At 44.2% G+C, this 9,569-nt stretch overlaps 1 protein-coding gene across 3 annotated transcripts in view; it reads left to right on the forward strand.

Moving 5' to 3' along the window:
• Igsf11 (immunoglobulin superfamily member 11) overlaps positions 1 to 9,569 on the forward strand; it is a 129,457-nt gene that overhangs the window by 6,251 nt on the left and 113,637 nt on the right. Inside the window, exon 1 of one of the 3 annotated variants that reach the window (XM_029544268.1) lies at positions 7,546 to 7,563. The exons of the other annotated variants lie outside the window; for them this stretch is intronic. The gene's annotated coding sequence lies outside the window, so the exon portion shown is untranslated. Of the gene's footprint in view, positions 1 to 7,545; positions 7,564 to 9,569 lie in introns of those variants that run through there. 3 annotated transcript variants of the gene reach the window in all.

Here is a 9,569-nt window from a genome sequence, read left to right on the forward strand (position 1 = left end):
CTTCTCCATCAGCTGTCACTCTAACATCTTCTCCATCAGCTGTGACTTTCATATCTTCTCCATCAGCTGAGGCTCTCACATCTTCTCCATCAGTTAGGTGGGGGCTCCATCAGCCCCCTGGGTCAAGCTCCTCTGTCAGAACACAAACCCATAGTAGAAACAGAAGCTAAAGATCATTCCTGTGGTGCCAGCATCCTCACACAAGGCTAGTGTGTGACGATGGCTTCTGTTGGTTAAACAATTTGCAGTGTAGAGCTGCCTTACAGTGTCACCCACTGGTAAACACAGGTTGCTGTACCAGCTCTTGCTGGCCAAGACTTAAGACAGTGTGTAGAGCATGTGAGAAATGTGTTACCCAATTGCAAAGACACTTCAGGCCTTAAAGATTGTCAAGGGTCACAGGGTGCTTTGTTTACGTAGAATGTGTCTGTATTTACTGTGCTAGGAATTAAAAAGAAATGATTCAGAGATTCACCAAGAAATCTATGAGCTATTAAAAGAAACAACATATTTTCCTGACAAGTAATTATTACCACCCAAACCAAATGACATGAGTGTCTCTGTTTGGCATTTTTGGAAATCTTCTAAAGGTCTAGCTCATTAGCACACACCTGCTTCTGTATCCTGTGCGTTAAAATCCAGTGTCTTGGTTTTGTCAGAATGCATGGAGCTTGTTTGGCCTGGCCCAGGCAGCATTCTAATGGCATTTTCATATAATTTTGGATACTCTTCATATTATTTATCCCAGAATGTGATATAATTTTGGTACTTTCAACATTCTTCCAAAATGTGATATGTTTGTTAAAGGTTGGTTGCACTGTGGAATTGGACAGCATGCAATTAAATATTTCACACATAGTACATAAAAAAAAAGCTATGGGTTTGTCTTATACTTTGAGTAGATCATTCACACATGCATATATTTTTGTAATATTACACCTGGACTATTGGAAAATATTGATTCATTGGCTTAACTGCTGATATGTTATAGGATTATATATATATATATATATAATATATATATATAAATGTGCGTGTGTGTGTGTGTGTGTGTGTGTATGTATGTACATACATACACCGGTTGTCAACTATTGTTACTGATTGCATCAGAATGGTCTCCCAGAGTGGTGTGAAGCTGTTCAGTGCACAGGGTCAGATACAAATTTTATAACATTTTAATCCTCGATCCAGTTTTATGTCAGCAGCAGCAGACAACTTGAAAGGGTTGTTTCACTTTGTCCTGTTCTGAGAAAATACCTGTCAGGTCCCGACTCTCAGTCACCCCTTGTCTGTATGTTATTCTTCATGTCAGCACACTGAACTAATGACATGGTGTGTTCTCTGAGTTCTGAGCACACGTGGCTGTGATGTGTTTTCCTCTGGGTCGGCTGCTTGCTTTCCTTGTACCTGATTAATGTTTTACATTACAAATGCTGTGTCACAGAATACTGCAAAAGGCCAGGAACCGTTACAATTATAGTTCCGTTTTCATCAAGGATGCTGATGAAACTAGATTGTTTCTCTCTCACACTCTGAGTGTACAATGGGGAGGAGGCCAGGGCCTGCCAGTACAGTGTAGATCCATGGTCTTGGCCCAAGTGATAAGGCCCCAGAAATTTCACCCACCACAGCCTCAGTGCAGGCATCAGCACAGGGCAGGAAGGAAATAGAACTTTACTGATACTAAGAATGTCTGCCTTCATCCCGCAGACTTTCTGAAAGGGTTGTATGTATGCTATATAATGTTTAATCTCAGGGGCAACACTGTCAGTACAAAAAACTAATTTAATGTAGGTCTATACAAGCAATGACTCAGGCCTGACTTCCACCCACTGGATAATCTGGTTTTCTGTGCATAGGTTTAGGTTTTTTTGTTTTTGTTTTTGTTTTTGTAAGCATAAAACAAAGCCACAGGCAGACCAGTTTCCTCTTACAGTTAATCCATGATAAAATGTACTGTAACTGACTTTGAGAGCGCAGCAAGTCATTGTGGGAACCCTCCCTGGTACCGCACATTCACCGCGTCCTCTCTGGTGGCACTATTACTTCTTCACAGCACGAATACACCGTGGTTTATTTCCTCATGCCTCTAAGGTTTGGCTATCAGCAATGTCGTAGTGCACCTATTTGTAGATAACAGCCTGTACGTCTGTGCAGGCATTTCTGTACTCCAGCTTACCCAAAGTAGAAGTGCTTGGGTATACATGTGTCTAACATTTTGTGGGGGAAGAGCACTGTGCAAAAGCTCATGGTCCTTTCTAGTCAGACAAACAGTTTAAACCTCGTGTCCTGTTATTTATTTTCCCGTGACCTTGCAAATGTTATGTAATGCCCAAGTTTGAGTTTACCTTGTGAAGGAGAGGGACTTTTTTTTTTTTTCTTATGCTGAAGAAAACTAAATTAAACAACAGTCAAAATTAAAGGGGTCATGCATAGTGCCCAGCATATAGCAAACACACAGGGGCAGTTGTAAGGATCAGGAAGATGAGCATGCCACACTCCTGGCTTGCATTCACCTGCAGGACGAAGGAATTCGACTATGGAATCTCTTCTTTTAAGTTCCAGTGGTAAGGTCATCGGGAGCAAGAAGCTGTTATCTGCGTGGTTTTAAACATAAAGCTTCCTTGAGAGCAGTTATTTGATTTTTATCCCCATCCTCCATGTATGGTGAGATGGCCTGGCAAGGTCTAGGAAGTCGGAGCCTCTGCATCTGTAGGAAAGATCACAAGTGGGCAGTAAGATGGAATCCTGCAGGGTCTGACTTTCCGATCTATGCCTGCTCATCTCGCAGGGTGTGTCTGTTCCCCCACCTCCCTCCCTCAGATACCTTATAGCTCACTCAAAGCGGGGCATGAATAGGTGAGCATGATTTTTGTCACAGTTGCTGCCTCTGATCCTTTTGTTCCACTCTGATGGTGTTTGTGTTTAAGACAGGCAGATGTCTGAGTTTTCCCCTGTAGACTGCATGATGGACAAACTGTTCACCGTCACATCTACTGATTAGAAAGGAGAAGCCCATGACCTTGAAGAAGACTTCAAGCTGTAGCATCTTAAACTGAAAGCTGAGGGCTCTGGGTAGTCCACAGCCTACTGCCAGTTGTGTTAGTGATGGCATTGTGCCGTCAGCAGTGTTCCCAGGCTGTTCTTTGCATTTCCATGAAAGATGATGTTTGCATACAAAGCCAGATGGTCTCCAAGATGGGCAGAAGCAGTCGGACGGATAGGATCAAAATGACTTTTTGATTCATAAACCCCGTTACCATGTTAGTAGAACCTTTCTTGCAGGTGGATAAATTATTCCCAAATCTAAGCTGTACCGACAAGAAATGGTCCTTGAGTTTTACACGCCAAGATCGCGACAGAACCTTACACATGGGTCATTTTCCGGAAAATACTTCGTGGGGTTGTGGCTTTGGATTGCTCTTAATTTGCAATTTGGGTGGCCCCAGAACATGGCATGTTGAGTTGCCATTGGTCAATTTATATTGCTAGGAGCATTCCTAAGATGTACATTCCTTCGAAAAAATTACTTGTGTTCTTACCCCACATCCCCCCATGGTTGTGTCGAGTCAGAAGGTCAAATTGTCTTTGTCATTCAGGAGAAAATATAACATGAGTGACAGACCAGTAGGGTCTCTTTTGAGCCCTTTAATTCCATAGTGTCCTTGATCTGATGGAGCGGCTTGGTAAATCTCTTCACAATTTCCATGACCAAGCCATCTGCCTGCATTAAAATAAATCAAATCTGCTTACTCCTCAGTGTCTAACAAATATTCTATAAACTGATGGTGATGAAGAGCGTGAACACAAAAATAATTTGCACTCTTCAGCACTTCCTCCCGACTTCTCCGCCCAGATCCTCTTCTGCAGTGGAAGCTGGCAGACCGGCATTCTCTGATGTAGAATGGGGGGTAATGGTGGCTTTTCCCAGCCCTCTCTTTTATTTCCCAACGGCGGCACATGCACTAATTCAGATTTCACATGGCTGAGCCTTGCTAACCCTTTACTTCTCATTCTATTTCAAACACATTACAAGAGAAAGTCACATTTTGCATGCGACATTTTACATACATGCTGTGCGTGTATGTATTTAAATACCAGGTGGACTGACTCTGTGCTTGGCCCAGTTTCCCATGCGATCTAGATTGTAAGGACTGTTGTCCATGGCTGCATTATACTCTCTATGTACTGGCCCTCGTGGGATCACATGGCCTGCTCCTAGACAGAGGTCATTTATTTCTTCTCATGACAGGTAGCTAAAAACCAGTGAATCTCTAAAATCTTGGTTCCCTGTGATCTTCTTGCTATTTCTCAGACACACCTTTCTCAAGCTATATCTACGTCATTTTATGTTTTTGTCATTTCAGTTTTCTGGCTGAAAACTGTCCTTCACTTTGTTCCACCCTTTGCTGTGCCAGGTTGGTTTCCTGACAGATGTGGCTTTCCCCTCCTATCAATAATAGTGGCAGACTCCAGAAGCCTTAAAGGATGATATGGGAGGCACCGAGGCAGGTCCTGGTGCTCACAGATAAGCACAAGGGGTCCTGGAATGTTAGACACACTGGCTTGTTCCTTCAGAGGAGGAATGCATCGACCTGTTATCCATCCCAAAGACTGGCAGCAGATGTGGTTAATGGCCCTGTGACCTTTGTGTTATGTGTGTGGCTGAGAGCACACTGGATATGGCTCCCCCCACCCCCATTGTGAGCTTGTCAATCTATAGGAACTGCCTTTATGGACGGTGTTGTGTATAGTCAGTCTATAGAGCTCGCCTTTATGGAAGATGTCTTTACAAACAGTTTCCAGGTAGTCACGTCTTTAGGTTTATTAATTATCACTGGGAAATTTTTCACCAAATTGCACTGTGCTTAAATATGCCTAAAATAAACTACTTGGGGCCAGATCCTGAAGATGGAACCAACACTGGCTACTGAGTTGTTGAACCCAGCTACCTTCATGCCTCTCACAGATTGATCCTCTGCTGGCCATAGTGGTTCACAGAGACCCACAGGATAGGTTTTTGGGGGTCCTGGGGAGTTATAGCTGAGTTGCCAGAGTGCTTGCCTTCCACAAGGACCTGGTCCAGTCCCCAGACCCCATGTGTTAAAAGCCGTGCTTGCTGGCAAAGCAAGCCTGCATCAGGGACACATGCTTGTACTCTCCATTCTGGGGTGGCAGGTCTCTGGGCTTGCTGATTGGTCAGTCTAGCTTACTTGGTGAATTCCAGGCCAGTGAGAGACCATCTCTAAGAGAAAGGAAAGTATAGATGATGCAAAAGAAAGAAATGGCATCCAAGGTTGTCTGCTGGCCGCCATATGTACACACAATGAGCGCATGTGACATACACACACACACACACACACACACACACACACACACACACACACACAGTGTGTTCCAATGCCTGAGTGTCACACTTTCCTTTTAACACTTCAGTAGTCTCTCTCTCTAGCTTTGTCTCTAGAGTGCACATCTGTTTGTAATCCACCACTTAACAGATGAAACGTTTAAAAATTGTAATCTTAATAGATTCACAAAAACTGACATAAATTTAAGAACCCTACAAACGCTTCCAGTAAACGGAGAACAAGGAGACACCTGCAAAAACACTGCAGTTTACATTGAGGACATGGAGCTGAGGAGGGGGACAGAGGTGTGGGGTTCCCTGCTTCTGTTTGGCAGCATTTCATAGTCTGGCAATTCGAAGGCTTTCCAACGTATTGTTTTCTGTTCAGAGGATGCCCACAGACATCTCATGTACGGATCTCTCTCTTCAGTGATGCATATCTTCTCTTTGTATCCGAGAACCACTGTGGTGCACTTCCTTTTGGATTTGTGCTTCAAAGTAGAGGCTCACCGAGTAGCCCAGGCACCATTACCCATTACACCATCTCACCGCACAGGTTGGCATCTGCCCACCCATATTTATGACCCCTTTCAAGTTTTCCTTTGAAGCATAGAACTGACCCAACCGGTGCTCCTTGAAGCCATTCATCTGAGATGGTATAGTTTTCATCGGATGTAGTTTGATTGTTTTCTATCTCCTGTGCATTTACCTTTCTTCTGAGTATTGGGAATCTAGTTAGTATAAATATTTTAAGGTTCGTCTACCAATTCTATTATGTGTACCTATTGCATAATTAATATATTTGGATTTAGTTCCACATTGGGAGCGTCTACAACTTTTGGAATTTTCTGCACAGCAGGACTGTTCCTTTTACTCAGCGTGCCTCGGATCATGCCTGAATTGCTGCGGAAACCTAATTGTCACCAGAAAGATAAACTTGCTGATGACCCCTTTGCTCTCAGGTCTCACAGCAGACAGGACAATGGGACGCACGCAGGCACATCCACCTATGTGTATGTACTGATCCGTGGATGCTTCTGCGTGTGAGCAGCTGCATCTCTACAAGTTAACTCCGGTCCTTAGTGAAGTTTCCAACTCAAATCCATCCTCATATGCATCTCTCTCCCTTCCGACCTCGCTGCTCTGTGCATCACCAGTCCATACATCGACACTCTTCATCTCACTCCTTGCCATCCATGTGCTTAATTTTCCTCTTCCAGATACATTTTGTGGCTGTATTAAAAATTTAAACCCACACCTCCGTGGAAATGAACACGTTACCAGCTAGAGTGTTTTCTTCTGACCAGCCCCTGGGCTTTAGGTCGGTAGACTGTACCCATTTCTACACCACGTCAGCAGTTTTCCCATGTCTTCTTCAAACAAGGTTATTCTCAGAAAGGTTCTTCACTTACTGAGTAGTTAGATTCCTTACTGTGACACTTTAATTTTCTATTAGTTTTGTACATTAGAGATCTCAAAATGCCAAGTGTACTGAGTCCTAAATCACAGTCTTCTAAATTCTAGTTTCTCAGCTCTCAAAATTCTGCATGTTTCTCCCATTCAGCTCGCCTTCCTGCCGTAAACCTCTGCACCCCTGGCTGCTGTGGGCATTTTCACTTAAATACGCATTTAAGATAATTCTGGGTTTGTTTAACCTGTAGCTCATTCCCATTGACTTTATTTTCGACAGCAAGATTTTACCAAAACATGGAATTACTTAGTGTGTGTGTGTGTGTGGGTGTGTGGGTGTGTGGGTGTGCGTGTGTGCCACAGTGCATGTGTGGAGGTCAGAGGACAACTTGCAGTAGTAACTGGCTTAGTTTTTTTTGTTTGTGTTGAAGCAGACTGTCACACAGTCAGGGTGACCTCAAACTCTCAGTGTTGACAAGGCTGGCCTTGAGCTACTGACCCACATTGCTTCTACTTTCAAGCGCTGGCTTTACAGTGACACATCACTACACTTGGCCTTGGTGGTTAATCATCAACCAACCAATCTCAGTTTCTCCCCTTCCATCTCTCCCTCTGTGTCCCCATCTGTCTCAGTGTGTGAAGAGTGATCCGTCCGTCTGTCTGTGGTCAGACGTCGATGCTGGGTGTTTTCCCCAATCATTCTGTACTTTGTTTTGCGAGAGGTACTTGAACTGACAAGCTCCAGTGCAGCTCGGCTGATGGGCTCGAAAGCCACAGACATCCTTTTTCTCCACCAAGGATTACAGGTGTGCATCTGTAGGCCAGAAACCACACCCCCTTTAAGTTAAAGTTTATTTTATATGTAGCCGTGTTTTTGTTTGCATGTATGTCTGTGTGCCATGTGTTTGCCTCCTGCCCATGAAGGCCAGAAGAAGGCATTGTATTTTCTGCAACTGGAGTTAAAGACAGTTCTGAGCTGCCGGGTTGGTGCTGGAAATCAAGGCTTGGTCCTCTGGAAGAGCAGCTCATGCTCTTAACGGCTGAGCCATCTCACCAGCCTCAGGCCTGGCCTTGGTTATGGGACTCTGAACTCAAGGCTTCGAGCTTGCGTCTCAAGCAGTTTATGGAGTGAGTCATGTTCCCAAGGCTTGATAGTTAATCTTTGTCAATGTCATTGGATTGAGAAATACCTAGGAGATCAGCAGAGCTTACTTCAGGATAGGTCTGAGGCCATTTCTGGGGAGAACGAACTAAGGGAAGAGAACCCAACATGACTGGGATATCACCGTCCAGTAGGCCATAGGTCATTTGGAATAGTTGAGTGTGCCTGGGAGCCCAAGGGTCCTCCCTCTGTCCCTGCCCTGCTTGCTTTACTTCCTGGCCACTGCAAGGTGAGTGGCTGTGTCAAGCAGTCACCACAGTGTTCAGCCTCAGCCTAGGCACAGTGCAGTGGAGCCAGCTGTGACCCAATGGAAACCTCTGGAACGCTGCACTCAAACCTTTCTTTCCCTTGTTTTTCTAAGATTGGTGCCACAGTGACAAAAGTGAGTGGCCCAGTGAGCGTGGTTTCTTCAGTACAGCACAGTGCCAAACCAAAGCCACATTTTAGTGGCTTGTAACCAAGAACCACCAAGTTGTCACCTTTCAGAATCTCGACCCAAGGGAAAGCTTAGGTTTATTTCTTTCCTACCACAATGCTGAAACCAGCAATATCGAGGTGCAGTTTCTTTATGCCCTTTCTAGAGATAAAATTAACTTGCCGTTTGGCAGCAAGGCAGCCACAGCCCCTGATTAGTATTTGTGCTGGATATTAGTGTGCAGCACACAGCCTGCGATCTAGGCACTGGATCTCTCCACAGAACAGCCCTGTGGCTTTCTCTGGCTGAAGTTCTAGTTTTCAGCAAGTGGCCAAGAGCCTCTGGCGGCTTGTTTGGGGTTGTCGTGATTATGTGGTCCTGGATGCTGGCCCCACTCAGCTTTCCCCAAGTCTGATCCCCCTTACCTTTCCACACACCTTCCACTCCCTGGGCTTTACCTGCGCGGCTACAAACACTCCGGCAGGCATTGTTTAGCAGGTTATTTTCTGCAGAGACAGATCATGTTCCATTTTAGTAGGTACTGCTATTCTTCCAAAGTGGATGCACCAGTGTTTGCTCCTACCACAGGATAGTTCTAGACTCTCTACATCCAGCCTGTGAATGCTAGGTACTGTTGGTCTAGGGCATTTCAGCTTCACCTGTTCTGATGGGTTATAATCCATTCATTGTGTCTGTGTGCACGTGTATAGTTAGTTATTGTTTAATTTTCTGATGAGAAGTGGTATTACCTTCCCATCTCAATTTAAAAATAATATTTAATTTAAAAATATATATGTGTGTGGGGTATGTGCGCATGTGTATTGGGTGCCTCATGGTGACAGATTAATAAGTACTTATTAATAATAACACCCACCAAAGCACAGCTAGAGGCTGAACTAGAATAGCAGCAGGACTTTGCTCTTAAGTAGGAATCATTTGCTGGGCATGGTGGCGCATGCCTTTAATTCCATCACTCGGGAGGCAGAAGCAGGTGGATTTCTGAGTTCGAGGTCAGCCTGGTCTACAGAGTGAGTTCCAGGAGAGCCAGGGCTACACAGGGAAACCCTGTCTTGAAAAACCAAAAAAAAAAAAAAAACAAAAGTAGGAATAATTTTATTCTCTTTCTTTTCCATTTTGTTGTGCATCTCCCTGTCTGTTTCTACCACCATTTTTTTTTCATTTTTTTATTATTACTATTTCCTTTATTTACATTTCAAATGCTTTCCCTAAAGTTC

The sequence above is a fragment of the Mus pahari genome, chromosome 12, assembly GCF_900095145.1.
Source record: "Mus pahari chromosome 12, PAHARI_EIJ_v1.1, whole genome shotgun sequence".
NCBI lineage: Eukaryota > Metazoa > Chordata > Mammalia > Rodentia > Muridae > Mus > Mus pahari.